Source organism: Mustela lutreola, chromosome 3 (assembly GCF_030435805.1).
Source record: "Mustela lutreola isolate mMusLut2 chromosome 3, mMusLut2.pri, whole genome shotgun sequence".
Lineage (NCBI taxonomy): Eukaryota > Metazoa > Chordata > Mammalia > Carnivora > Mustelidae > Mustela > Mustela lutreola.
Genome location: NC_081292.1, coordinates 189,338,352 through 189,365,830, shown reverse-complemented (window position 1 = coordinate 189,365,830; position 27,479 = coordinate 189,338,352). Strand labels below are relative to the sequence as shown.

The window sequence follows — 27,479 nt, the reverse complement described above, 5'->3', positions numbered from 1 at the left end:
ACATGAGACTACCAAGTGGACCAGTGAATGTGCTCCTAGGTCATGAATCACTATGTCACAATCAAGTTCAGTAGATTCTAGAGACTAAGGCAGAGAAGCACCTGAGGACACTTCTACTTCTCAGTCTAGGACATTTGCTTCCTACTGGTTAAGGTACTCCCTGTGATATTTGTAAATTAAGAAGCCTATACTTCAAATCAGGATAGAACTAAGGGTAATATAAAGGTTTTATTACTATAACTTTTAATCACATCTTCAATGTCTCTTTTACCTTGTAAAGCAAAATATTCAGATTCTGGGGGTTGGGACATGGACATCTCTGTCCTATCTCAAATAGTATCTCAATTATAGACTCTGATGCCTGAAACCTCAAATAAAACACATTATTAAAAACATCTAGTTTTTAATTTATTGCATGCAATACATAGATAAGATAGAAAGATAAATATAAATGATGGTGTGATATTTTGATTTACAATAAAAATACATACCTTTGGTCTTTATCCATGTTTCTGGCACAGAGTTTCTAGATACCTTGAAGTTTCCTAAGTGATAAGAGCTATAAAAGTATCTTGATTGATATTCATGAAAGATCCCTTGCAACCACATGTGAGTTTATAATGAGATGACTTTTGTAAAGCACCTAAGGATAGGGCTGGTTGCTAGGGGAATCAATCAAGTGCTTGGAGTGTTAGAACTTTCAGCCCACCTCCCTAACCTAAGGGGATAAAGGTGGGGGTGGGGAAGAGGTTGAATCAATCACCAATGGCCAATGATTTAATCAACCATGCCTAAGTAATAAAGCCTCCATAGAAACCCAGAAGATAAGGATTGGAATGCTTCAAGGTCGGTGTACACATAGAGATTGGGGCACGATAGTGTTCTCAGAGAACACGGAAGCTGAGCACCTTTTCCACATACCTTGTCCTGTGCATGTCTTTCATGTGACCATTTCTGAGTTATATTCCTTTACAACAAACCAGTAACTTCATAAGTAAAATGTTTGTGTTCTGTGAGCCATTCTAACAAATTAATGGTACCCAAGGATGAGGATCATTGAAACCTCTAATCTAGAGTGGCCCAGTCAGAAACACAGAGGCATTAGCCTTGCAGCTCGTGTCTGAAGGGGCAGGGAGGGAGGCAGTCTTGTAGGAATGAGTCCTCAACCTATGGTATTGGATGCTATGTCCAGGTAGATAGTGAGTTGAGTTGAATGTAGGACACCGAGCTGGTTTCCAAAAAGTGCTTCATAGTATAGGAAAAAACATCCATACATTGGAATTGACTGCTGAGTATTAGATAGATAGACACACACTCATATGTACACACACACATACACATATACGCACACAGGATTTACAAGTTGCCCAGAACTAGTAAATCACATAGGGCCTTAAGGGTCTAGAGGAGTCTCAATCAAGATGATCAAAAACTGTAGTTGAGACTTAAGAAGCCTCATGAGAGCTTCTCTCTGTGCGATATACTTCTCCTCACCAGGACAGGGGCTCCTAACTCCATAAATACACTCTAATTACATAACACTAGAAAAATTACCTTTTATAGACTTTTGATTTTTATTATCTAGAGCACGGTTTCTTTAAGAACAGTTGTGGAGGGGCGCCTGGGTGGCTCAGTGGGTTAAAGCCTCTGCCTTCAGGTCAGGTCATGATCCCAGGGTCCTGGGATCGAGCCCCACATCGGGCTCTCTGCTCTGCGGGGAGCCTGCTTCCTCCTCTCTCTCTGTCTGCCTCTCTGCCTACTTGTGGTCTCTGTCTGTCAAATAAATAAATAAAATCTTTAAAAAAAAAAAAAAAAAAGAACAGTTGTGGAAGACAGAAACTTATTTCCTTATTTGTCAAGTAACTAAAGATCATTTGCAAGAAATCAGGAGTCATTGAGAAAAAAACTTCCTTTTTTAATTTTGCATTCTTAATTGGCTGTGACTAGAATTTTACACTTGAACTGGTATTTTTCCTGTTTGTTTTTGTTTTTTAATCAAGGATGAATCTGAAAGATCAGGAAGTCACCAGGCTTACAATTTCTATAAACAGCCTTCCTTTCCTCCCCTTTAACTTCAGTTTTCTTTTCATTGTTTTTTAGAAGAAAAAAAAAAAAAAAACATTTTGAGAAATGGTAAAGGGTTATCCTCTAGTCTTTATATAAATTTTAGGGACATTAGTTCTTAAAGAAGGCAATTAAGGTGCTGAAATTCAGAATCAACAAGATGCAATAATGCTTACTGAAGTTGACTTGATTTAACTAAAATAAGAAACTGTTTATTTTTTTTATTACTTATCTATTTTATTATAAGGGATGGAGCTTGAGTTTTTAGTTTTTAATTTTTCTTTTTCTAGACCAAAGCATATTATGGAAATTTACAGAAGGGCCTCTGAAAAGTAGAGTATCTATCATTCTGACAAGTTTTAAACCCACACCCTATCTTCTGGTGAACATGTAGAGATCAGCCTTCCTATAAGAGTTAACATTTCTGTAATGTTTCTTGCTAGAGGAACATTGGTTATTAAGAGAAATAGAGAAATCTTGCTTATTAAATTGATCTCAGAGAGAAATCACATTTTTAAACCATTCAATTTTCCTATCCACCTTCATCAGAGTAGCCATTGTCCCCCTGCCACCTCCTCAAGCAACCCCACCACTTTATCTTCATTAATTTGGATCCAACATTGATGTCAACTGATACCTAACTTCCATTCTTACAGTGATAGAAAATGCAAATTAAGCCCAATCTTTCACAAACTGTTGACTGCAGAAGTTTTTTATTGGAACTCCCCCAAATATATAACTTATTCTGCATTTGGAATCTCCTGTGGTTAAAAATATGGATACAAGGAAAAGGATCCTCATAATGAATTGTATTTGAATTATTGTTTCTGTATAATAATTTTTATAAAGCAAAATTCATTGGGAAAAAATCTCAAGTGTGTATGTATATAAGCACACTTGCTTTTGCTGATCTGTTCTAAACTACTTCTCTTTCAAATCAATGATTTTCTTTGTTTTTTAAAATATTATTGTATTTTCAAAGAACCAACAGAGCTTTTCCCTCCCTAATCAGGACATCTACTACCTATTTTATTTACCCACAACTCTATGATTTATAAATATATGCTAGGAATTCATTGCATTTAACTGAACTTTGAACTCCCACTTCAAATATTCTGGACTTTGGAAAATGTGATTTTTTTTTCCAGGGAATTCTATTAATAAAACATGGCTTGAAATTCTTCTAAGCACAAGCAAAAATACTTAATTATTTCCATATTCATATGTAAAAAATGTTTAAACAACAGGACAACAAAATGAAAAGAGGTCTTGGTGTTAATGACCAATCCCTTTGCCCCCAGTCACCTAGGAATACATAGGCTATAGCATAAGCCATCCATGACTACTTTGGAGTCGAGTTCAACAGAAGGCATATTGAAAATTAGTTTTCACAAAGCTATTCATACACTATTAAGAATGTCCAATCCATACACAATAGGCTGTTGGAAATCTTTGTTACAGAATGCACCACATATTCGTTTCCTCTGAAGGTACATAACAGTTCAGATATTCATCTTCCCAAGAAGAAAAGAACATGTTACAAAGTGCTAGCAAGATAAGTTTTTATTTGCTTTTTTAGCAAATTATGATTACATATAACAGACAAAAGTAAGACTTTAATCTTTTAAAAGTCTTAATCTTTTAAAAGTCTAGGGAAGGAACCTACCAATCCAAGTTATTACAATCTGCTAAATTTGGGGACTGATTTTTGAATTGTCAGGTATAACATGTGGCTGAATATTAATTAGTCATAAAGTATTTTCACTAGTTAAATCTTTTTTTTTTTTTTTTTTTTAAGATTTTATTGGGGCACCTGGGTGGCTCAGTGGGTTAAGCCACTGCCTTCGGCTCAGGTCATGATCTCAGGGTCCTGGGATTGAGTCCCACATTGGGCTCTCTGCTCATCATGGAGCCTGCTTCTCCCCCCCCACCCCCCGTTTGCCTCTCTACCTACTTGTGATCTCTCTCTCTGTCAATAAATAAATAAAAATTTAAAAAAAAGATTTTATGTATTTATTTGGCAGACAGAGATCACAAGTAGGCAGAGAGGCACGCAGAGAGAGAGGAGGAAGAAGGCTCCCTGCTGAGCAGAGAGCCCAATGCGATGCAGAGCTCAATCCCAGAAGCCTGAGACCATGACCTGAGCCAAAGGCAGAGGCTTTAACCCACTGAGCCAGGCAGGCGCCCCTCACTAGTTTAATCTTGATATGATATTTCACAAGGTAATTCAAGCCTTTCATTGCTTCTATTATTGTTTGGATGATTTGATTGTTTGTTTCTTGTGTTTTGTGCAGCTACATCTAAGACTTCTTTTGGGATATCTACCCCTACAAAGACAGTAAAATTATAATTCAAATCTGGCATTGTTGGTTACCTTACATTTAAGCAATGGAGTCAAGATTATGCCAAAATTTGTCAGTGATATATGTGGTGCACAGGATTGTTGTTATGCATTCTATATTTTTTCTTATCACTCAAAAGAAATACAATCCAAGAACAATTACCGTGTGATATTGATATATGTATATTTATATATATATGACATAGAAATATTTATTTTTTAATTATTTATTTGTATTTAACCTAGTTGAATAATAGTGTAAAACTAGTGTTCACTAGAACACCAACTAGTAGCTTCCAAAGATCTGATGTGGTATGTGTTGAGCATTAACCAAGCAGTATTTTTTTGGCTCATACACTAAAACCTGGTATTATTTACAAGTTTTTCATCATTAAATAGAGGTTAGTCAGAAGTTTCACTCTTGATTATTACTGACAGAGAACAGTTTCCAGGTAGTTTCTGATTTTCTGTGCATCTTGGGGGAAAAAATCAGTAACAATAAAGTCATCAACTGATTTCTATAAAATCCAACCATGAATCAGTGACAAGAGTTAAAAACAACAGCAAAACATCAAACATCTGAGCTTTCAGTTCTATAAAATATAAACACAATTATCTCAACAGGGCTAACAAAGATAAAACTACAATCTGTCCATTTTGGATGATGAAAAAAATACCATCAAAGGTTAATGGAATTCACCAATTTTAGAGGTTAAAATCAGAGGTTAATCATGATAATCCCTTGATTATCATGGGATAATGCTGCCTCTTACGCCACAATTATAAAGTTTTTTGTTTGTTTGTTTTTACCTATTAGAAACATCTCCAGAAGGAATTAAAGCATCTGAGTTTAAGATTTAAAACATAGATCCTTTTCTTTTTTTTTCCTTTTCTAAAAGTATGTTAATGTGAACATGATGACAGTTGCTGGAAGTATGCCAGTATGGTTTTTGTTTATTTGTTTGTTTGTTTGTTTGTTTTGTGTGTGTGACATAAATACATGCCCTTTTAAGTAAAGAAATAGTCCCACTTGAAGAGATTCACTTGAAAGACACATACCACCACGTTCCTGTCCCATCTCAAAATGTTTATTAACACGTGCCACAGGAAAAATTGCATCAAGCTTAAATAGGCAAGGAAAGTTATTCAAGACTATTGCACTAGGGGAAGAAGGACAGAACTCAGTTTAAGCTCAAGTAAATGAAACTAAAACACCAAGCATTTTTAGATGATGGGGTGAAGGTGGAGGTGGAGAGAAAGGAGGGCATGTATGATCACTAATTGGCTTTACCTGAAGGAAAAGCAAATTTTCTCTTATTTTTATGGTAAGAGGTAATTTTATGACTCAGAACAAGGGAGGGTCCACTGAAATCAGGCTCCTACCCCCATACTGAGACCAGGGGAGAGAGGCTGGAAGACAGATTTATTGTTACCCTACAGATGGTATTTCAACAAGTTGGTTCCCAGATCTTTGAAAAAGGCAGTCCAGAGTTATACAACTGGCAAGACGCTTTAAAAAGATTCATATGTCAAAGGGGAAGAAAAAGAATTTGCAGTAACACGTTTTCCAAAGGAAATGCTGTAAAGAAAAGGTGGTTAGGGGGTCTAAAGTCAGGAAGAAATTTGGTCAAGTTGAAGGAAATGCTCAGGACATCTTGGTCACATCTCCTCTTCAAAAAAATAAATAAATAAATAAATAAAACAAAACAACAACATTATGTTCACACTTTCTTAGAAACTTGCTTACAAAGAAAATATCAAGCAGCTGGAAAAGGATGTTTAGCCTCTCTATTTTTTGTTGCATTGTCTAGAATTTTTAATCAAACTTGTATTTTCTAAGGGGAAAGGCTTTGGGTCCAGGGGAAGGACAAACATGAAGAAGAGGGTGGGTTGGCATGAGCTTGGGCTGGAAATGGATGATTTGGGTCAAGCCTTAAAAGTAAGGATGGGCTAGGTTAGGTCTCAGTGGAGAGCGCAGCTCCTGGAGGCTGAGGTTCATTTTCAGGCAATTACTCTGAGGTATGGAGAAGTTCACTAAGCTGCAGTTGGGCTAATTGTGTTAAAGGTTAAATTGAACAGGAGTCAAAAGGTGGAAATCTAAACAAGAGCAAATAAGCACGAGAGGAAAATGGCTAATAGTAAGCCTTTTACTGTTTTCTAACACTGTAGATCTTTACCTATATGTGTACATTTCTTTAAACATTTCCAATTTTAAAATCAGCTATTACTCCAATAGGTAGCAACTTCTCTGGGCATTTTCCCTACTAAGTAAACAAGGGCTTGAACGATCTAGTCTTTCCAAGAATGATTTGAGGATCGTCAAATACTCCTCCTCCTCCTCCTCCTCCTCCTTCTTCTTCTTCTTCTTCAAGAATTTATTTATATGAGTGAGAGAGAAAGAGCCCAGTGGGGTGGGAGAGGAGGCAGAGGGAGAGGGAGAGGGAGAAGGAGACTCCCCACTGAGCAGGGAGTCCAATACAAGGCTGTTTCCCACTACCTAGATCCCAGGATGCTGGAATCATGACCCGAACCAAAGGCAGATGCTTAACCCACTGAGCCACGCAGGTGCTCCAAGGAATCTCTGACTTCTGTATCACCTGGGATGCTGGTAAAAAAAATGCAGTTTCCTTGGGAACAATGGGGGATGAGAAGCAGGCCAAAGAAGGGGAACACAGTGAAGTAGAGGAAAAAGTCATTATGAAAAAGATGAAAAAAGTAATACTGAAGGAGATTGGGGAGAGGGTAAATTTTTATCGAGCTATTAAGGTGATCCTATGCATAGTGAAGTTTGAGAACTGCCAAACGTATAAGAAATGTACACGCTTTCTCATTTCTAATTTAAAATAAGTAGGGAAAGAATATGATGCAAAGGAAACTCTTTATCCATTTGTAGTATTTTAAAAACACTGATGATTAATTCTCTCCACTAAAATTTACGCTGGCCTGGCTTTTACAGTGAAACAGTAACTGGCTTATAGAATTCAAGAACTAGGAATAAATAAATCACAAGATATGAGAATGGCAAAAATCACTAAATATCCTTCAGCCCAATCAACTTAATTAACTCTGAATTTCTAAAACAGCCCAGAAAAAACTAACTTCCCATCTCTTATGTCCTAATAAAGTAATTCACCTAAAATATTATCTTTTTAATAACAGCAACCTGGGAATGTCTGCACTGTCACTAACACCTTAAGATGACTTACTTTCGGGATGGGCAGTCTTTTCTTCTGGAAGCTAGGTATAATCTTATAAATAAAATAATAGTATTTATAATAAGAAAGGAAGAGTGAAAAGGAAAATACATGGAACATTATGAGCCTGGGGCAGATTTAAATGGAATACCAGAACTGAAACATCTGCTTGCCAGGAGGTTAGAAACAGGAATTCGAAGGTCAGAGAGAGATAAGGAAAGAAGAATGTGAAGGAATGGCAAAGTATTTTAATTTCCACCATTACCAGCTCTTTATCTAGTGAGGTTTGGTTGACAAAAAATTTACCAAGAAATATGTTCATATTCCAAATGACTCTCTGCATATATAAAAATTGTAGTTATTTTATTGAGGATAAAAAGTACTTATTATTTAGTGGGGAAAAAAAAGAACCACTATAACAGTATAATAGCACAATAGACATAAATAGCAGTTGAAACAACTTAATAAATGACTGATATGATTCCATTTAAACGTAACCAAATCTCTGTTTGCTTGACAGTATAGACTTGTAAATTTGATAGTTAAAAAGCTTTCTGTGCTGCTATTAGAATCTTTGCACCCTTTGGGTATTCCGTGTGTGTGTGTGTGTGTGTGTGTGTGTGTGCGCGTGCACGCTTTTCCTCGCAAAATATGTGTTAGTGAGTCCACATTTGGTCCCAAGTGATGGAAACACAAATTGACTGGCTTGAAAAGCTTGAGAGGCAAGGGAGAAAGAAAGCCCTACCAAGAGTAGCCATTGGGAGGGAAAAGTAATTCCCCTGATGATACAAGATTTGGGTATTTTTGATGAATAATCTTGTTTAATTTTCACAAAAATTCTGTAAGGCAGAAATAAAAAGAACCTTTATACCTGAGAACATTGAGTAACTAAGATCTTATCACTCTGGTTAGTGCTAGGGATAGAGCCTTCTGTTGGCAGAGCCTGTTTCCTTAACTGTTCACTGTTCTGTCTCCCACAGCTCCAGCCCCACACCACCCCAGTTCCTTAGGTTCTGGAAGACTTTACAAACATCCCAGGGAGGGATCATCTCTGGATGTGTTATCAGCCGATGCTTTATCCAGATTACATTTACAGCTAACAGAGGAATAACAATGTCAGCCCTTTAACGTGAGGAGACATTTGCCTGATTTTGGATTTTTCCACCCTTGTCCTGACAGAAGGTACCGACAAAAAGAAGCACAATTCTGTCTTTTCCCTCAGCATAGAGTGCAAAAAAAGTCACACATCTAGGCATTGATTTAGCTTTCAACTGGCATCTTCTAAACTAGATGTGAAAAAGGGTTTAAATTCTTTGGGATGGCTGGCAAGACCCTAACTTCTTGCTTATTGATTTTTATGTTATTGCTCCTGGTTATGAATTGTGGATTTAAAAAAAATAATAATAAAAAAAAAAGAAAACTTTATGGTGGCTAATAAAAGCAAAAGCCAGAAGAAAAATCCAGCTTCCATCCCACACCACTCCCATTTGTTTCTTTCTTTCTTTTTTTTTAATATAAATCTATAGACAGAATTTGAAAAAAATAATATATAAAAATCCAATTTGTGTCATGGAAAAGCATGAAGAAATTCCAAGGTTTAAGGACTCTGTTTGGTAAAAAAAAAAGGGGGGGGAGCAACTCCATTTCTCCTGGAGACAGAGGCAAGCAAGAGAGGACGTTAACCTTTTCTTTGCTGAAAGGTACACATGATGATCCCTAACGAATTACACTCATTAGTCACTGAAAAAGGAAAGACCAGTGCTTTTGCTTTCACGTATCCAGATCATAATAAAACATCAGGTTGCACAATTTTTTAAAATCATATCTTTGCAGGCAGGCAGCTGGAATATGAGGTGTTAAATTGCTGCTCCTTTGCAAAGAATTACAGCTCATGTATTGTTTTTACTATGGTTCTTTGGTGATCTAGGTCAATCTGAATATATAGCCTTAGCGTTTTCAAATTCCAATTTGACAAATAGTGTCCTGAAAAGTATGTAGATAGGGAGAAATCAAATTCTTTGTATGCATACAGTAAATAATGGACAGGTTTTATGTTTCATAAGAAATGCTAACTCCTAAAAGTATTGTCTACTAAATAAATAACATTGCCATTTAATTCAAAACCCTTAGAGTAATAAGGTCCTAAAGAAAAAAAACACCATTGCCCCAGGACTCGACTGATGATTGGAAGGGGAGGTCTTCTAGCCTCCTTTCTATTAGTACATTAAAATTCTCAGAGATGCCATTTCTGATCTCATGGACAGCAGGGATCAAGTGGAAAGCAATCAAAAAACAAAAGATTGACAAGCACCGTGAATGCAAGGGATAGTGGAATTACCAGCTGTACGATCTAGAGATTGAGCTACTAATAATGAGCATTGATATAAAAAATCTGAGGTGCAGGGCACCTGGGTGACTCAATGTTAAATGGGTGGTTAAATGTCTGCCTTCAGCTCAGGTCATAATCACAGGGCTCTTGGATTGAGCCCCACATAGGACTCTTGGTTCAGTGGGGCACCTTGCTTTTCCCTCTTCTTCTGACCTCCCCCCTGTTCAAGCACTCTCTCACTCTCTCTCTCAAATAAATAAATAGAATCTTAAAAAAAAAAATATGGGCTGCACTAACATTTCAGAATGAGTATTGTTATATTCCTTGGGGAGGTTTTTTTTTTTTTTTTTTTTTTTTTTTTGTAGCAAAGTTTATGCAGAGAAGAAGATACATTCATTTAAACAATTCTGTGCATTTTTTTTGGTAAGTCTAGAATATAAATCAGAATTCCAGAATCACATATAGGCTTATATGGTGAATGCTGGAAGGCTTTTATTGGACTTCGCTGGTGTGAATGCTTATGTGCCCAGTACCATGCAAGGCTCTTTGCATTTCCTAATTTTAATATATTTATCCCGGACAGAAAGTGTTATTCTCCAAGTTTAAAATATACAACTGTAACTCAGGGATATTATTAACTTCTCTAGTGCCAAACTGGGATTCAAACCTGTTGGATTCCGATGCCACAGCATTTTCTGTCGTGCTTCTCCTGTCGGCTAATCAGACCTGAAAAGAAAGACGAATTAATCTCTGGCTTCCCTCCATTTTTTTTAAAACATCCCTCCGCAATTTCCACTTCTTCTCTAGGTTGCCTTTCCTTTACACCTTCTGTTCCCATACCATGCCCACAACACACGTGAACACACACATACATACACACATATGCACACACCCTTTGGACCCTGATGTGTGTGTATAACCTTGCCTTCCCTAGCTTACATTTTCTTTCCAAGCTACTAGTACTTTGACATATTTCCTCGGATTCCTCTTCCCCACTGGATGGCATGGCTAATACAAATTCCTGGCTTTCACTTTAACCAAATATTGTTAAAAATTCCTCCCATCTTATAGCCAATAACCTCTACAAGATATCTGAGAATTAATCTAAGACAATCCCAATTACTCCTCTAGATTGCAGTCAAAGAACTTAACAGAGATAGCCCATACAGCCTTTCCTTTATGCTTTTTGCTCTGAATCCCAACATTTTGAAGAGTTATTATCAATCAAGTTCTATAGTAAATGCAGGCATATCTTAATGACAAAACAATACGAGAAGTACTAAATCATAGAATATTGGGGAATGGGTAGATTTTTTTTTTAATTAGAAGGTAACTAGTATTAGTATGGAAAATTAAGTGCCATCAAGGGTATATTAGTTTCTTTTTCTGCATAGCAGATTATCTCAAAACTTGCAGCCTGCAACAATAAACATTTATTATCTGACAGAATTCTGAGTGTCAGGAAAGCAAGAGAGCCTTAGCTGAATGGCTTTGCCTCTGGGTCTGCTATGATGTTTTAGTTGAGAAGTTGGCTATGGCTGCAGTTCTCTGAAGGCTTGAATGGGGCTGGAGGATTCACTTCCAACATGGCTGTTGACAAGAGATCTCAGTTGACACATAGGCTTCTCCATAAGTGCTCTGTGACATATTAGCTTCCCTAGAGTGAGTGACTGAAGAAAGAAAAAGAGGGGGGGAACAGTGTAATGAAGACAGATATTAGATTGTCTTTTATTACCTAATCTCAGAAGGAATATATCATGCTGTCTGCCAACTCTGTTCCACTGTGGGAGGGCACTATGTAAGATTACCAATAAGAGGAGATGAGCATTACTGGGAACCATCCTAAAGGCTGGTCACACCATAAGAGACTGATGTGAGAGAGATCAAGCTCCTAGACTCTTTTAAGCATAAAATGATAATTAGGAGACAAAATTTCTGAGACAAATCAAAAGAACAATTTGAATGCAGAAAGATGAGAAAGAGGAGTAAACACAAATCTCTAATTTGTAATCTTAGACCCCAACACTGATGTCATTAACCACAATACAGAGCACAAGCGGAAGAAGGAGCTATGTCCAGATTTGTACATGTTCTGTTTCAGAGGCATGAGGATGTGCCTCCAGATGGAAATGTGCAGTAAGAATGCCTTCTTCCCATCCTCATGGTCTTCTGAAATTTTGCTCATCTTACAAAATTTACCTCAAATACTATCTGCATGAATATTTTCTTATTTCCAATACTAGAAGCTATAATTCCTCCTTGGGAGCTCTGTACATTAAGTTCCTTCCTCAGAGTTTATTTTATTCTGTTTAATATTCAATTATGTATACCCATTTTTACTTAGTTATACTCTGCTCAATTTAACTGTGCTAGACATTTCTGAGGGCAATGAGCATGTCTTTGTGCAGCACTAAAACTCTAGTTTAGTACTCAGCACATAAGTCCTCCAATGAATTTTTGTTATATGTAATTAAAAATGTCATTTTATTGAAGTCCTTAGTGAGACAATTTCCGGCAACATATAGGCAGCTAAGAAGATATTACTTATTGAAGTGTGCCTCTGTCTTCACACGGCTGTTTTCTTATAAAGACACAAGTCATGCTGGATTAGATGCCCACCCTACTCCAGTATGACCTCGTCTTAACTAAGTAGACCCTTAACGACCTTATTTCCAAATCAGGTCAGTTTATGAGGTAATGGAGCTTAAGATTTCAATATTTCTTTGAGGAAACACAATTCAATCTGTAACATTAGATATCAAGGAAATGGAAAGTAAAACCACAATGAGATACTCTTTAGATCCATGAGAATGACCAAAGGTCAAAAGACTGACAATACCAATTATTGGCAAGAAACCCTCATACATTGCTAGTGGAAATGCAAAATGGTACAACAACTTTAAAAAATAGTAAGGCAATTTCTTATAAAATTAAGCACACATGAATGATACAACCCAGCAATCTCATTCCTAAGTACTTATCCAATAAAAATGAAAACACTAGTGCTTGTATACAAATGTTCAATATAGCATGCTTCCTAAGAGCAGAGAACTGGAAACAATGTAATGTCCATCAATTAGTAATCTTGTGACCATTAATATTACAATGCATTCCTTAACAGTAAAAAGGAGCAAAATTTTAAGACATGCAGCAACATAGATGAATTTGAAAAAAAGAAAACACATGCTAAGTGAAAAAAATAAAATATGAAATATTATATTCCACATTGTTTTAATTATATAAAATTCTAAAAAATAAAAAACTGTAGTGATGGAAGATCACTATTGCCTATTGATGAGAAATGGGGGAGGAAATCTACAATGAAGAGTTACAAGGAACATTTTTAGAATGCTGGGGATTTTTCTATATCTTAATTTTGGTGGTGAGTACAAAGCTTTATACAATTATCAAAATTATCAAAGTGTACAGTACATGACTATATTTTATTGCTTGTGAATTACATATCAAAGTAAGGAAGAGATAAAATGGTAAAAACAAGCATCAAAGTTGTGCACTTATCTATGCAACCCAATGTTATGGCTATTTTAGTTTTAACACTTTCTCATTTTTAGAATCCAAATTTCAAGCTTCAAACAAAGGATGTCCTTTAGAGTCAGTAGATTCCCTTCCCATGGCACGAACAGTAGGCAGATAAGATTAGAGTGCTTCTGCTCTGCAGAGACAGCATCAGCTAATAGTAGTCTTTTTAAAAAAATTTTTATTATTTTTATTTTTTTCATGTACGAAGACTCCTTCTCTCACTGCTCTGCATGTGGCCAGAACAGTGTTATCTTGACAGGAAGACCCTCTCTGCTGTCATGTGAGTGGGAAGCATAATGGCTCATCCGTGTAAGTCACCTTCTGTTTGGGTGCTGTTGCCTGTACTTGCAGGTGCTGATTGGATGAGACATTTACCTTGCCTGTGGTTCAGAGCCTGCACAACTGCCTTATCTCACTACTAATTTAAATTGTCTTTGACTAGTTGGGGCCAACCTTCTTTTCCTGGAGCCTTTATTCCTGAGATTGAGCACAGTGTCTTCCACATTACCATTTCCTTGGGGGTCCTTTTCTATGTGAGGCTTCTGGATGAGGGCATAGAGATTTTTGTTCCTAATTCTCAGTGAAATCAGAAATTCATACAGAATACATTAAGAACAAAGAAACTGACTTTGGAGGATAACTTGGTGACCTGGTATCACCTCTCATCAACCTCTCAACCGCAGTCCTCTCAACTCTGGAGGCTGTAGAGATGAAATGTACTCCATTTCTTCAGTTCACTATCATATAATATTTGAAATATAAATAAAAAATGTGAGGATGAAGTTGAAAGAAAGTTAGTTCTTTAAAATCCTTTTAAAATGCTCTTTATCCTCAAATCTAGTAGATTTATTCTATATGTAATTACTGAAAAAAGCAGATATCTTTATTTACAATAACAAATCAAAGACAAAATTTACTGTTAAAATTAATTATAATTTGTGTTTTACTAAGCAGTACAGAATGTGGTTGTTTTACTTAGTTTATTTAAAATGTGAACTGGAAGAATTATCTGGAAATAATGAAAGATAATACCTTTAAAATAAGCTGAAAGGAAGACACCTTAAAATATATAAATATATTATATAATAATTAAATATATAATGTATAATATATTAAATATAATATATATACAGAGGAATTCTGAAGTGTGTGAGAGATATATATATCTATATAGATATGTATGTATATATATATATATCACCTATATGTGATATATGTGAAAGTCTGAATATATCTCCATTTTCATATTTGTGGGCCCTTTAATACTCTGGTTCTATACCTTTACTCATATTCTTTTCTTTCCCCCCTCTCTTCCTCATAAATGACAAGAGTTTTCCCACACAAATGCTTTTGCCACAACTGGACGTTTTTTCAGTGAATTCATGGATATGTCCTCTTTCCAGAACCACTTTACTTAGGACTTTCTTTTCATTAATTGATATAAAAATATTAATGATGATTACCAAAATCAACCAAAGCTTGTTCAAATATGACATTTTCCCTCTTTTCTCAGTGTCACTAACTTCAAATCATCAAAGCATAAGTTCTCAAAAATTGTGCCAGGTACAATTTTTTAAATTTTATTTAATTTAATTTTGTGAGTGTATTCCAAAATTCATTGTTTATGCACCACACCCAGTGCTCCATGCAATACGTACCCTTCTTAATACCCACCACCAGGTTCACCCAACGCCCCTCCCACTCCCCTCCAAAACCCTCAGTTTGTTTCTCAGAGTCCATACTCTCTCATGATTCATTTCCCCTTCTAATTTTCTCCAACTCACTTCTCCTCTCCATCTCCCAATGTCCTCTGTGTTATTCCTTATGATCCACAAGTAAGTGAAACCATATGATAATTGAGTCTCTGCTTGACTTATTTTGCTCAGCATAATCTCCTCCAGTCCCATCCATGTGATACAAATGTTGGGTATTCATCCTTTCTGATGGAGGCATAATACTCAATTGTATATATGGACCATATCTTCTTTATTCATTCATCTGTTGAAGTCACTTTGGTGACTGTGGCCATTGCTACTATGAACATTGGGGTACAGATGGCCCTTCTTCTCACTACATCTGTATCTTTGGGGTAAATACCCAGTACTGCAATTGCAGGGTCATAGGGTAGCTCTATTTTTAATTTCTTAAGGAATCTCCATGCTGTTTTCCAAAGTGGCTGCACCAACTTGCATTCCCACCAAAAGTGTAAGAGGGTTCCCCTTTCTCTACATCCTCTCCAACACTTGTTGTTTCCTGTCTTATTGACTTTGGCCATTCTAACTTGTGTAAGGTGGTATCTCAATGTGGTTTTGATTTGAATCTCTCTGATGGCTAGTGATGATGAACATTTTTTTTCATGTGTCTGTTACCCATTTGTATGTCTTCTTTGGAGAAGTGTCTGTTCATGCCTTTGGCCCATTTTTTGATGTGGTTATCCATTTTGTGTGTGTTGAGTTTGAGGAGTTCTTTATAGATCTTGGATATCAGCCCTTTGTCTGTAGTGCCATTTGCAAATATCTTCTCCCATTCTGTGGGTGGCCTCTTTGTTTTATTGACTGTTTTCTTTGCTGTGTGGAAGCTTTTGATCTTGATGAAGTCCCAAAAGTTCATTTTCATTCTTGTTTCCTTTGCCTTTGGGGACATTTCTTGAAAGAAGTTGCTGTGGCTGATGTCGAAGAGGTTACTATGTTCTCTTCTATGATTCTGTCATATTCCTGCCTCATGTTGAGGTCTTTTATCCATTTCAAGTTTATCTTTCTGTATGGTATAAGAGAATGGTAGAGTTTCATTCTTCTATATGTAGCTGTCCAATTTTTCCAGCACCATTTATCGAAGAGACTGTCTTTTTCCCACTGTATATTTTTCCTGCTTTGTCGAAGATTATTTGACCATAGAGTTGAGGGTTCATATCTGGGCTCTCTCCTCTATTCCACTGGTCTATGGGTCTGTTTTTGTGCCAGTACCATTCTGTCTTGGTGATCAGAGCTTTGTAGTAAAGCTTGAAATCAGGCAACATGATGCCCCCAGTTTTGTTTTGTTTTGCTCTGTTTTTCAACATTTTTGGCAATTTGGGGTCTTTTCTGGTTCCATACAAAATATCGGATTGTTTGTTCCAGCTCTTGAAAAATACCGGCGGAATTTTGATTGGGAGGGCACTGAGCATATAGATTGCTCTAGCAGTATAGACATTTTAACAATGTTTATTCTTCTGATCCATGAGCATGGAATGCTCTTCCATCTTTTTGTGTCTTCTTCCATTTCTTTCATGAGTGTTCTGTAGTTCCTTGAGTACAGAAACTTTACCTCTTTGGTGAGGTTTATTCCCAGGTACCTTATGGTTCTTGGTGCTGTAGTAAATGGAGTCAATTTTCTAATTTCCCTTTCTATTTTCATTTTTAGTGTATAAGAAAGCAACTGATTTCTGTATATTGATTTTGTATCCTGCCACATTACTGAATTGCTGCATGAGTTCTAGTAGTATGGGCTGTAGTCTTTTGGGTTTTCCACATAACGTATCATATCATCTGCAAAGAGAGGGAGTTTGACTCCTTCTTTGCCAATATGAATACCGTTTATTTCTTTTTATGGTCTGATTGCTGTTGCTAGGACTTCTAGTACTGTGTGAACAACAGTGGTGAGAGTGGGCATCCTTGTTGTGTTCCTGATCTCAACAGGAAGGCTGAGAGCTTTTCCCCATTGAGGATGATATTCTCTCTGGGTTTTTCATTGATAGATTTTATGAGGTTGAGGAATTTTCCCTCTATCCCTATACTTTGAAGAATTTTAATCAGGAAAAGATGCTGTATCTTGTCAAATGCTTTTCTGCATCAATTGAGAGGACCACGTGGTTCTTCTCTCTTCTCTTATTGATTTTTTCCATCACATTGACTGATTTGTAAATGTTGAACCACCCTTGCATCCCAGTGATAAATCCCACCTAATCATGGTGGATAATATTTTTAATGTACTGTTAGATCTTATTAGCTAGGGTCTTGTTGAGAATCTTGGCATCCACATTCATCAGGGATATTGGTCTGACCTTTTTGGTGGGGTCTTTGCCTGGTTTGGGAATCAGGGTACTGCTGGCTTTATATTAAAAAGAGTTTGGAAGTTTTCCCTCTTTTTCTATTTTTTGAAACAGCTTTAGGAGAATAGGTATTATTTCTTCTGGCTTTATATTAAAAAGAGTTTGGAAGTTTTCCCTCTTTTTCTATTTTTTGAAACAGCTTTAGGAGAATAGGTATTATTTCTTCTTTGAATGTTCAATAGAATTCTCCAGGGAATCCATCAGATCCTGGTCTTTTTTGGGGGGGGAGGTTTTGATCACTGCTTCAATCTCGTTACTAGATATTAGTTTATTCAGGTTGTCAATTTCTTCCTGATTCAGTGTTGGAAATTTATAGGTTTCCTGGGATGCATCCATTTCATCTAGGTTGCTTAACTTATTGGCATATAACTGTTGATAATAATTTCTGATGACTGTTTCTATTTCCTTAGTGTTAGTTGTGATCTCTCCCTTTTCATTCATAATTTTATTAATTTTGATCCTCTCTCTTTTCTTTTGGATTAATTTGGCCAGTGATTTATCAATCTTATTGATTCATTCAAACAACCAGTTTCTAGTTTTGTTGATGTGTTCTACTGCATCTCTAGTTTCTATCTAATTGATCTCTGCTCTAATCTTGATTATTTCCCTTCTTGTGTGTGAGGTTGGCTTAATTTCTTGCTGATTTTCTAGTTCTTTAAGGTGTAAAAAGAGCTGGTGTATTCTGGATTTTTCAATATTTTTCGAGTGAGGCTTGGATGACTATGTATTTTCTCCTTAGGACTGCCTTTGCCATATCCCATAGGTTTTGGACAGATGTGACTTCATTCTCATTGGTTTCCATGAATTGTTTAAGTTCTTCTTTGATTTCCTGATTGATCCAACATTCTTAAGCAGAGTGGTCTTTAGCTCCCAAGTGTTTGAATTCCTTCCATACTTTTTCTTGTGGTTGAGTGCCAGTTTCAAAGCATTGTGGTCTGAGAATATGCAGAGAATAATATCAATCTTTTGGTATCAGTTGAGCCCTGACTTGCGACCAAGTATGTGGTCTATCCTGGAGAAAGTTCCATGTGTGCTTGAGAAGAATGAGTATTCTCTTGTTTTAGGGTGGAATGTTCTGTATATATCTGTGAGGTCCAATTGGTCCAATGTGATATCAATGCTCTTGTTTCTTTATTGATTTTCTGCTTGGGTGATCTGTCTATTACTAAGAGTGGCATGTTAAGATCCCCTACTATTAATGTATTCATATCAATATGACTCTCTATCTTGATTAATAGTTGGCTTATGTAGTTGGCTGCTCCCATATTGGGGGCATAAATATTTACAATTGTTAGATCTTCTTGGTGGATAGACCCTTTAAAAATGATGTAGTGTCCTTCTTTTTCTCTGACTATAGTCTTTAGTTTAAAATCCAATTTATCTGATATAAGAATCATTATTCCAGGGTTTTTTTGAGGCCCATTGGCATGAAAGATATGTCTCCATCCCTTCACTTTCAGTTTGGATGTACCTTTGGGTCCTAAATAGGTCTCTTCTGGACAGCATATCAACAGGTCCTGGCATTTTCTTCAGGTTTCTGTGGACAGGTCTGAATTTTTCTGATGGGTCTTCCTCTAAACATATGGAATCTCTTCCACCTAGCTGCCTTTAGGAGCCCTTGATTCATTATGATTCATCAGTCTCACAAACCAGTGTGTCAAGGTCTTTTAGACTCATTGATCTTGAGGGTGATCTTTCTGCCTCTAGGACATGAACACTGGTTCCATTCCCAGATTGGGAAAACTTTCATGGAGAATTTGTTCAACTATATCTTCTAGTCTCCTTTCTTTCTCCTCCCCCTCAGGGATCCCAATAATTCTGATGTTGGAAAGTTTCATAGCGTCATTTATTTCCCTAATTCTGTTTTCATGGTTTCTAAGCTGTTTCTTCCATGCCTCCTCCTGATCTTTTTTCTCTATCAGTTTATCATCTGCATCACTAATTCTATCTTCTGCCTCCCGGTTACCCTAGCTGTTAGAGTATTTAGATTAGATTGGATCTCACTGATAGCATTTTAAACTTCTTCCCCTGGCAGCTTTCACTTCTGCCCTTAGAGATTCCATGTTCTCACTAATGGTTTTTTCTGACCTAGCCATTGCCTGGATAATTGTTACCCTAAATTCCCTTTCTGACATACGTTTATGTCCACATCCAATAGTTCTGATGGAGAGGGCAGAGTCTCTGAATTTTTCCTCTTTTGGGTATTCCTCCTCCTAGTCATTTTGGTGAGAGGTGATTGAGAGGACGTGTAGCTGAATAAATCAACCACAATCCAGGCAAGGTGCCCCCTGGAACGCTTCTGAGCAAACGGAAGTCACCACTAAAAAGAAAGAAAAAAAAAAGATAAAAAGAGAGAGAGAGAAAGAGAGAGAGAAAAAAGAGAGAGAGAGAAAGAGAGAGAAAAAAAAGAGAGAGAGAGAGAGAGAAGACCCAATCAGAATGGGGCCCAAAGGTAAGATTTATAAGGTATGCAAACAAAACAAGACAAACAAAAAGACTGACAAAGTAAATGACAGGGGAAAAAAAAAGAATCCACCCAAAATGAACCCTAAGAATAAGATTTATATAATACCAGAACAAAAACAAATACACAGAAACACAGAAGAAAAAGATGGGAGGCTGGTCATAAATCTTTGATGTGGGTGGGGTCACGAGTAAGGCTATTTTGATTCTTCCTGGGTGTATCTTGATATCTTTGTTAAAGGATTCAACTCTCCAGAGATAAAGGGAGATTAAAACTGGTTTATATATAGGGGTAGTATTGATTAGGAAAGAGTATTGCCTTGAAATTTACATCTATATGTATATTAAAAAATAGAAAAGCAAAAGAAAACACAGTTATATGTATGAAAAAAGTTTGAGTTAAAAGTTTATTATGGAATATGTTTGTTTTTGTTTTTTAATTTATTTGACAGACAGAGATCACAGGTAGGCAGAGAGGCAGAGAGAGGAGGAAGCAGGCTCCCCAGGGAGCCCAATGCAGGGCTCAATCCCAGGACCCTGAGATCATGACCCGAGCCAAAGGCAGAGGCCTCAACCCACTGAGCCACCCAGGTGCCCCTATGGAATATGTTTTATTGAAACTCTCATTGTAATGGTTAGTAGGTTAAAAAAAATTTTTAAAAGAACAAAACTAGTGAGAATGAATTAAAAATAAAAGTTGTATCTATGAAATATATAGGTTTTAGGGTAATACCAGGAGTTTAATATCTTGTCTTCCCCTGATATTGGGGCTTTACAGTTTTATGGGGACCATGTAGTGGTTGTCCTCTGGTTCTTTTGGCTTGCTTTCTGGGGGAAGGGCCTACCACATTGTTTTTCAGTCAGTCTTGCTTGGGTTGAGTCCTCCTGCTCCCTATCATGGGGCTGGGCTCTGTGAAAACTGGTATTTCAGGCTTTTGTTCTCTGGAGGTTTTTGTTCTTTGGCAGCTTTTTTTTGGCTTTTCAGAGGTTTGGTGGAAAGCAAACTGCACCCAGACCTCTGTCTCAGAAAGAAGCCTCAGTCTGTTCCCCTCTGGGTGGTCCAGAACACATAGATTCCCCCTCTGCAAACTCTGGTGAGCTGTGCAACCTCCCACAGGCAGAACACATCCCTAGCCAGCATCTCAGGGATCTCCAAAAGCACCCACTAGTCTCTGCAACCTCCTCACCACCCCTGTGCCACTAAAACCATGAGCAATAGTGTTCCAGGGAGCCTGCTTCCAGTGGCTGCCTTTGTGGGGACTGCGGTCTGGGGTCCAGACCTCAGGGTTTCACAGATCACTGTCCACCTGAGAGCCCAACCAGAGATAGCATGCTGAGTTTTTCAAGCCTGGGCTGGATGTGTTCAGACTCTTGGCCCATCCTAGAGACTGTTGGCTAGTGCCCTCACAGAACTCTCTCAAGCACCTGTGGGCAGCGCAGTTCAGACCCCAGTTGCTCAGTGCATGCAGATTGTGAAAGGCTGACAGTGGGCATCAGTGGGAATGCACCTAGTGGTGGTGCAAGCAGCAGAAAGCTGGGGGTGCAGGGACCATGGCCTGGAGGCTTCGCTGCACTCTTTCTGGCAAGGGTGGTCACTGGCGGTGGCTGTCCTGGTTTCATGGGCTTAGGCCCATGCCTGTGACCACCCGATTCCAATTACCCCTTAAGATCTTTTGTTATTTCTGTGTGTTTTTAACCAGACTCCAAGTTAATGCTGGTCCCCAATCACAGGACGTTTTCCTATTGGGGTATTACTTTCCAGTGGGTCGGTTCTGGTGGATCCCTCCCCCTTCTGTTTATCCTCTGATATCAGTCCGATCATTCTCACTCCACTTTACCTTTCCACTGGTGTTGTCTGCCCCTGTAGAAATCCAGAAGTGTATAATCCTACATTTCAGGCTGATTTCATGGGTGTTCAGAGTGTTCTGGTAGATAATTAGCTCACTTTAGGGGACCCACTGAAACAGGGTTTCCTACTTCTCTGCCATCTTGCCCCTCCTCCTCAAATATTTTTTTTAATAGTAATTACTATTACATGTTCTGGGGAACAACTGATACCCTTAGGTCATTTGGGGTGGGGGGGTGAGATTTCACAGATAAAGGTAAAACCAATTAGTGAGAGTCAAAGAATAAAGTGGGAGAGGAAATGGTAATTAAATTAGGTGTTAAAATATATCACTTGTTCCCTATTTCTATAATAATTCAACGTCCAGGTGGAAGCAGATGGTTTGATTAGATTTTTATGGCACCCTTAAATGGTGCAGATTTTTTTTTTTCTTTTTCCCTGTGGGTGCTTGAGGGAAAATAACAATCAATGTAAATTTAATTTTCCTAAATGTTTGCTAAAGTTCATAGAATTACTAAACATGGTTTAAATTTGCCTCACTGAGAGTTTCAGTCCAATGATTAAGCTTGAGTTTTAGATGACCCATGAGGGCTGTCAAATAAAATGCTAATCTGGACTTAGGTAAGGAGAGGAGGATTCAAAAACTATTGCAACTTGTAAGGTGAATTATGGTAATAAAGGAAGGGGGACTATGGCAGTGGGGGAAGGAGGATTTTGTATATAAGGAGAGAAACTAGTTTAATAGAAGGAAAGAGACTATTACCATAGAAAGAACACTCCAGTGATAAGATCTAGAATTTTCTCAAAAGTCAGGGAGAAAGGGCTTTTTCTGTATTGGGAGCAGTAAATAAGGCTAGAAAGAACCAGGGGTGGGTGTGCAGGATGATCAGGTGGTAGGATCAGACAGCTGAGCAGGATTTTTTTTTTTTTTTTTTTTTTTTTTGGTCAGCTCATTTTCATTAAGGGGTTGTTCTGCAATCCTTGCATAAGCTTAAGACTGAACCAAAGTTCAGGGGTCCCCAGGGAAGGAGAAGCCTGATTAAACTAGGGTTAAATCTGAGGATATATTCTTAAGATTGAACAGTAGGAACCAAACAATGAAGTTCATCATTTCATGAGACAAAGGCAATTTGCAGAGTTTGCAACTGGCCTTGTCATAGGTAATGAGGGCTCACTCTCAAGTCTTTGCTAAGTCATCTGTGAAGGGTGGTTCTTGGCAGTAAGGCATTTTCAAAACAAAACAAAAACCCTGAAAAGATGGAGACTTTCTTACATGTCACTGTTTTCTAAGAATACAGGGCTCAGGTAAAGCTCAACATTGTTAGGGCCCACTCAAGCCAAGCAAAAATGAAAATGTTGTCTTGTTTATCTAAAATTTCTATATGACACATTGTTCATAACTGCAACATTGTTAATTCTCCCAGAAGCAGTCAAGGTGACTGTTTGTATTAGGAATTTCTTATTTTTTCTTTTTTTTTTTTCTTACATTCTTAACAGTAGGAAAATATTAGATTGTTTTAGTATGCCTTTGTTCACTAATTTATTTGTTCAGCAAATGAATCTAATATAGTGGCATAGGAAAGAGTCTAGAGATGGATCATGTTGGGTCATTGGACTGTAAACAGGAGATGAGAAGATTTTCAAAGGACACCTGAGATTTTATTAATGAAAGCAGGTTTTGGCTTCCCCACCGACCTTGCAATCTCTTCTTAAGCCTCAGTTGTTAAAGGACCCTGCTTTAGCGCCTTCCACCCCCTACGGGTGTGAGCTTTGGTCTGAGTAAAGAGAAGAATATCAAAGAAGAGCCTGCCAAGCACTCTCCACCTTTTCTCAACATTTTAGGATAACACCTGCTGCTCTTTCCTAGGGTTCAGCTACTTTTCATGAGAAGTAATATTGAGAAACTGATGGACCCGGGTTCACCTTGGATGTTATCACTCCAATAAACACATCATTAGTATTGCTTTCTTTTTGGTATGATAATCCAAAGTTTTATTATGCAATGGTATATCTTCCTGAAAAACTGTTAATATAAACATAGCAATGTGCTTCCCTGCCTCCATGTTAAAGGGATTGTTTGTTTGATGAAAAAAATTACCCACAGAATTTATTCAGAAATAATTGCACCAAATGGAGTTGTAATTTAGAATCATTGCAATAGGTTTAGTTGCATTTTGGATTAAAGAACCCCAAATGTGATGATCACTGAATGGTAATTGAACTTGCTAGCCACAGTGTGAGTCTGGCCTTGTTTTGTTGTCCACATACCAAGTCTTCTTTTTTGTTCTATGAAGAGATGAAAGACAAAGATGAAAAAGTTTGGTGTGGAGAAAAAAATAATTTTAACGTTAAGTGTCATGAATTTTTCTCTCCTCTAGAGGTCATAAGAATGTCAGTGCCAGCTTTAGGAACTTTATGAACTAGACATTCAGATGATGGAGTGTCAGGCAAACACTTTGAAGGGAATAGAAAGTTGAGTCCCTTGCCAGCCTTTGGGGTGTAGTGTGGTTTGGTACATATGAATTTGCAACTACAGATATGTGAGAAGCTTATGGTGCTTTATTTCTTTAAATCAGACTAAATCAGTTAGTCTGATCTCTGCTTCATGACACCCAGAAGTTAAATTTTAGATCAGACTTTCTAAAGATTTCCATTGACCTATGTAGCTTATGCAGAACAAAACATTCATGAACAACCACTCCAGTTTCAATTCACACAGATGACCCCAGTGATCTCATTACTGAAACTCACATGGTTCTGTGTTGTCCATTGACTCTTCTAATTCTCTGCTGTTTTTAGGAAAAGGAACACTGTCAAGGCCATTGGCCAAAGGTCAGCATCCTTGAGTGTCTTGGATATCCATTCTCCTGAGAAATTGTGCCATTGTTTCAAGACCCTATGAGGATACCTGTGGTCTCCAAACACTGCCCCTTTCCTAGCCTCAAACATTCTCCCCATTGTCTTGCTCTGAGTGTACTACTATGGGAGGAATTCCTCTGTTTTCTTATAAGAAACCCTTCAATTAGTGATCCAAAGGGGCACGTGCACCCAAATGTTTATAGAAGCAATGTCCACAATAGCCAAACTATGGAAAGAGCCGAGATGTCCATCAACAGATGAATGGATAAAGAAGATGTGGTACATATATACAATGGAATACTGTGCAGCCATCAAAAAAACCCACAAAATTTTGCCATTTGCAATGATGTGGATGGAAGTAGAGGGTATTATGCTAAGGGAAATAAATCAATCAGAGAAAGACAATTATCATATGATCTCACTGATAGGAGGAATTTGAGAGGAAGGGAAGAGGGTGATGGGGGAAGGGAGGGAAAATGAAACAAGATGGGACTGGGGAGGGAGACAAACCATAAGAGACTCTTAATCTCAGGAAACAAACTCAGTGTTGCTGGAGGGAGGTGGATGGGAGAGACAGGGTGGCTGGGTGATGGACATTGGGGAGGGTATGTGCTGGTGAGGGTATGAGTGGTGAGTACTGTGAAGTGTGTAAGACTGATGAATCACAGACCTGTACCCCTGAAACAAGTAATATATTATATGTTGAAAGAAAGAAAGAAGAAAGACTTCAATTGATTTAGCTTTTCACAAATGCTAGGAAGGTAATTGTGTATGGTCCTTGAGAGGAGAAAATAAGGCAATACTTTTTGGAATGGCAGAGAAGAAAATACAGAGAACAAAGTACAAATAGCTATGGTTCTTTCCCAGCAGAGAAAACAAAATATAAATTATCATCTGCATACATTTTTCTGCCACCTTGGATACTCAACTATTTCAAGGGGGTTACTGAATTACCATCCTCTCTCTTCATCCACTGTGAAGGAGGCAGATGGATGGGGAAAAAAGTCATATAATTGGATTCCTGGTCGGGTCATTTACTTAGTTAAGTATAATGTATGTACTTTTCTACTTGATTAGGGTAGAGTGATTTCCAGGATCTAGGAAAAAATGATATACACCATCTTCAAATAATGGTAATTCCAAGGCAAGCTGGGTAGAATATGGCAGCAGGTCTGGAAACTGGAGGTGAGGAAACAAAGAGTAAACTTTATCCATAGGACTAAACAAATGTCTGTCCTGGTGTCAGAACAGAATCAATCAAATGTTAAGTACCTTGTTTTAAGGAATGAAGACATTATACAAATTGTATATTTTTTAATGGTTTGGAGATGTGCTTTATGTTGGAAAATGCATTTAATACTTAGAGTCTTTAAAACTTTTAGTTCCTGTCAGAAACCAAACAAGCATTTTCTGACAGAAATAAGACAAACATGATATATTTCCTATGGGAGGCTTCAGGTATGAATCAAGATCCACAAGTGTGTACACAATACTTTAACCTGGGGATACAGCAGTATGAGTTTAAGATTTTGGTGCTTATGCTTTAAGCTTTAAATTAAAGGCCAGCTTACTTGTTTATGAAGCTTTCCTTATACCATTCTTTAACAGGTTGAACCTCCAAGGTGTTAAAAATAATAGCTTCCACCCAGCTAATTCCTGTGGGGAGTGTGAAGATGACAAAGGATATTTGGAAGAGGAACTTCGCAAGCTAATCCATCAGCTGATCATCGTTGTTTCATTCCTGTATGCTTTATGTCTCTCAGTGTCTAAGAAATAGTGTTTCTTCTCTAGCTCCAGTCAAGTAAAATTTAATTGCTTATGTCCTGACATCTTAGTTCATTCAATTTCTCATGCAAGTGAGCTAATGGCCCCTAGTGGCAAGACAGGCAACAGAAGCAGGGGAGGGGGTTGAACTCAGAATTTACTCTTTCTGTGCCTTAATAACTTTGAGAGTGTTCAGTCATTTAACATCTCTTGGTTACTTTCATCTTACTACAAATAGTATTAGTGGTCTGTTAATAATGTTTGCATTCCAGGTAGTACAGGGTGATCACAGAGACCAACAGAGATACAGTATAGAAATGTTTGGTAAAGTAGGGTGCAAATAAAAGACCTAATCCTGGTATTCAAGTAAAAACATCTGGCCCCAGGCATTTGAAAATTTATTAGCCAAAATGATCCTGAAAAGATAAAGCCAGAAAAGACAATTTTAAGGAGAACCTTGAATAAATGTTACCACGGGTTTCTGTGAAGCTGACTCAGTGGATACGTACCTTGCGTGGTAAAATCATTTGAGATAATTCTTTGTTTGTCTTCCAGTACTTTCCTTCTCCCACTTAGTCAGATGCGGCGCTAGGCACGCACTTGCCCCAGGGGAGGGTTGTAATAGTGTAAAAAGTAGGTGTAGCCTTCAATTTTACTTCCTGGTTTTATTTTTCAAAACTTAAACTCACTGGAAGGATTATGTGAAATTATCTTCAGAATTATCAGAAGAGCTACTGCCTCTGAGGTAGGGCTACTACCTCTGAGGAAGTCATTAGATTAGTTCTAAGGGATTACTGGAGAACAGCAAGAGGCCAGGGATCTGGGGGTGGGGAAAATGAAAAGCAGACACTTTGATCCTGGCATCACATTGAGAACTGGAAAGAACTCAGGTAAGAAACAGGTTGCCTGGCTCTCCAGCTTTCCTCAAGTTTATGCAAAAGTTGCAGAGCCTTGTGAACTAGACCAATAAATCAGCTGTCAATAAGGTATGG

General features: G+C 37.6%; 1 long non-coding RNA gene across 1 annotated transcript; it reads left to right on the top strand.

The window, feature by feature from the left end:
* Positions 1–84: 84 nt before the first annotated feature.
* LOC131827497 (uncharacterized) lies at positions 85–26,550 on the top strand. Its single transcript, XR_009352037.1, has 4 exons — positions 85–153; positions 8,580–8,781; positions 13,677–13,748; positions 26,332–26,550. It is a non-coding gene; the product is annotated as an uncharacterized LOC131827497 (long non-coding RNA).
* Positions 26,551–27,479: the final 929 nt, after the last annotated feature.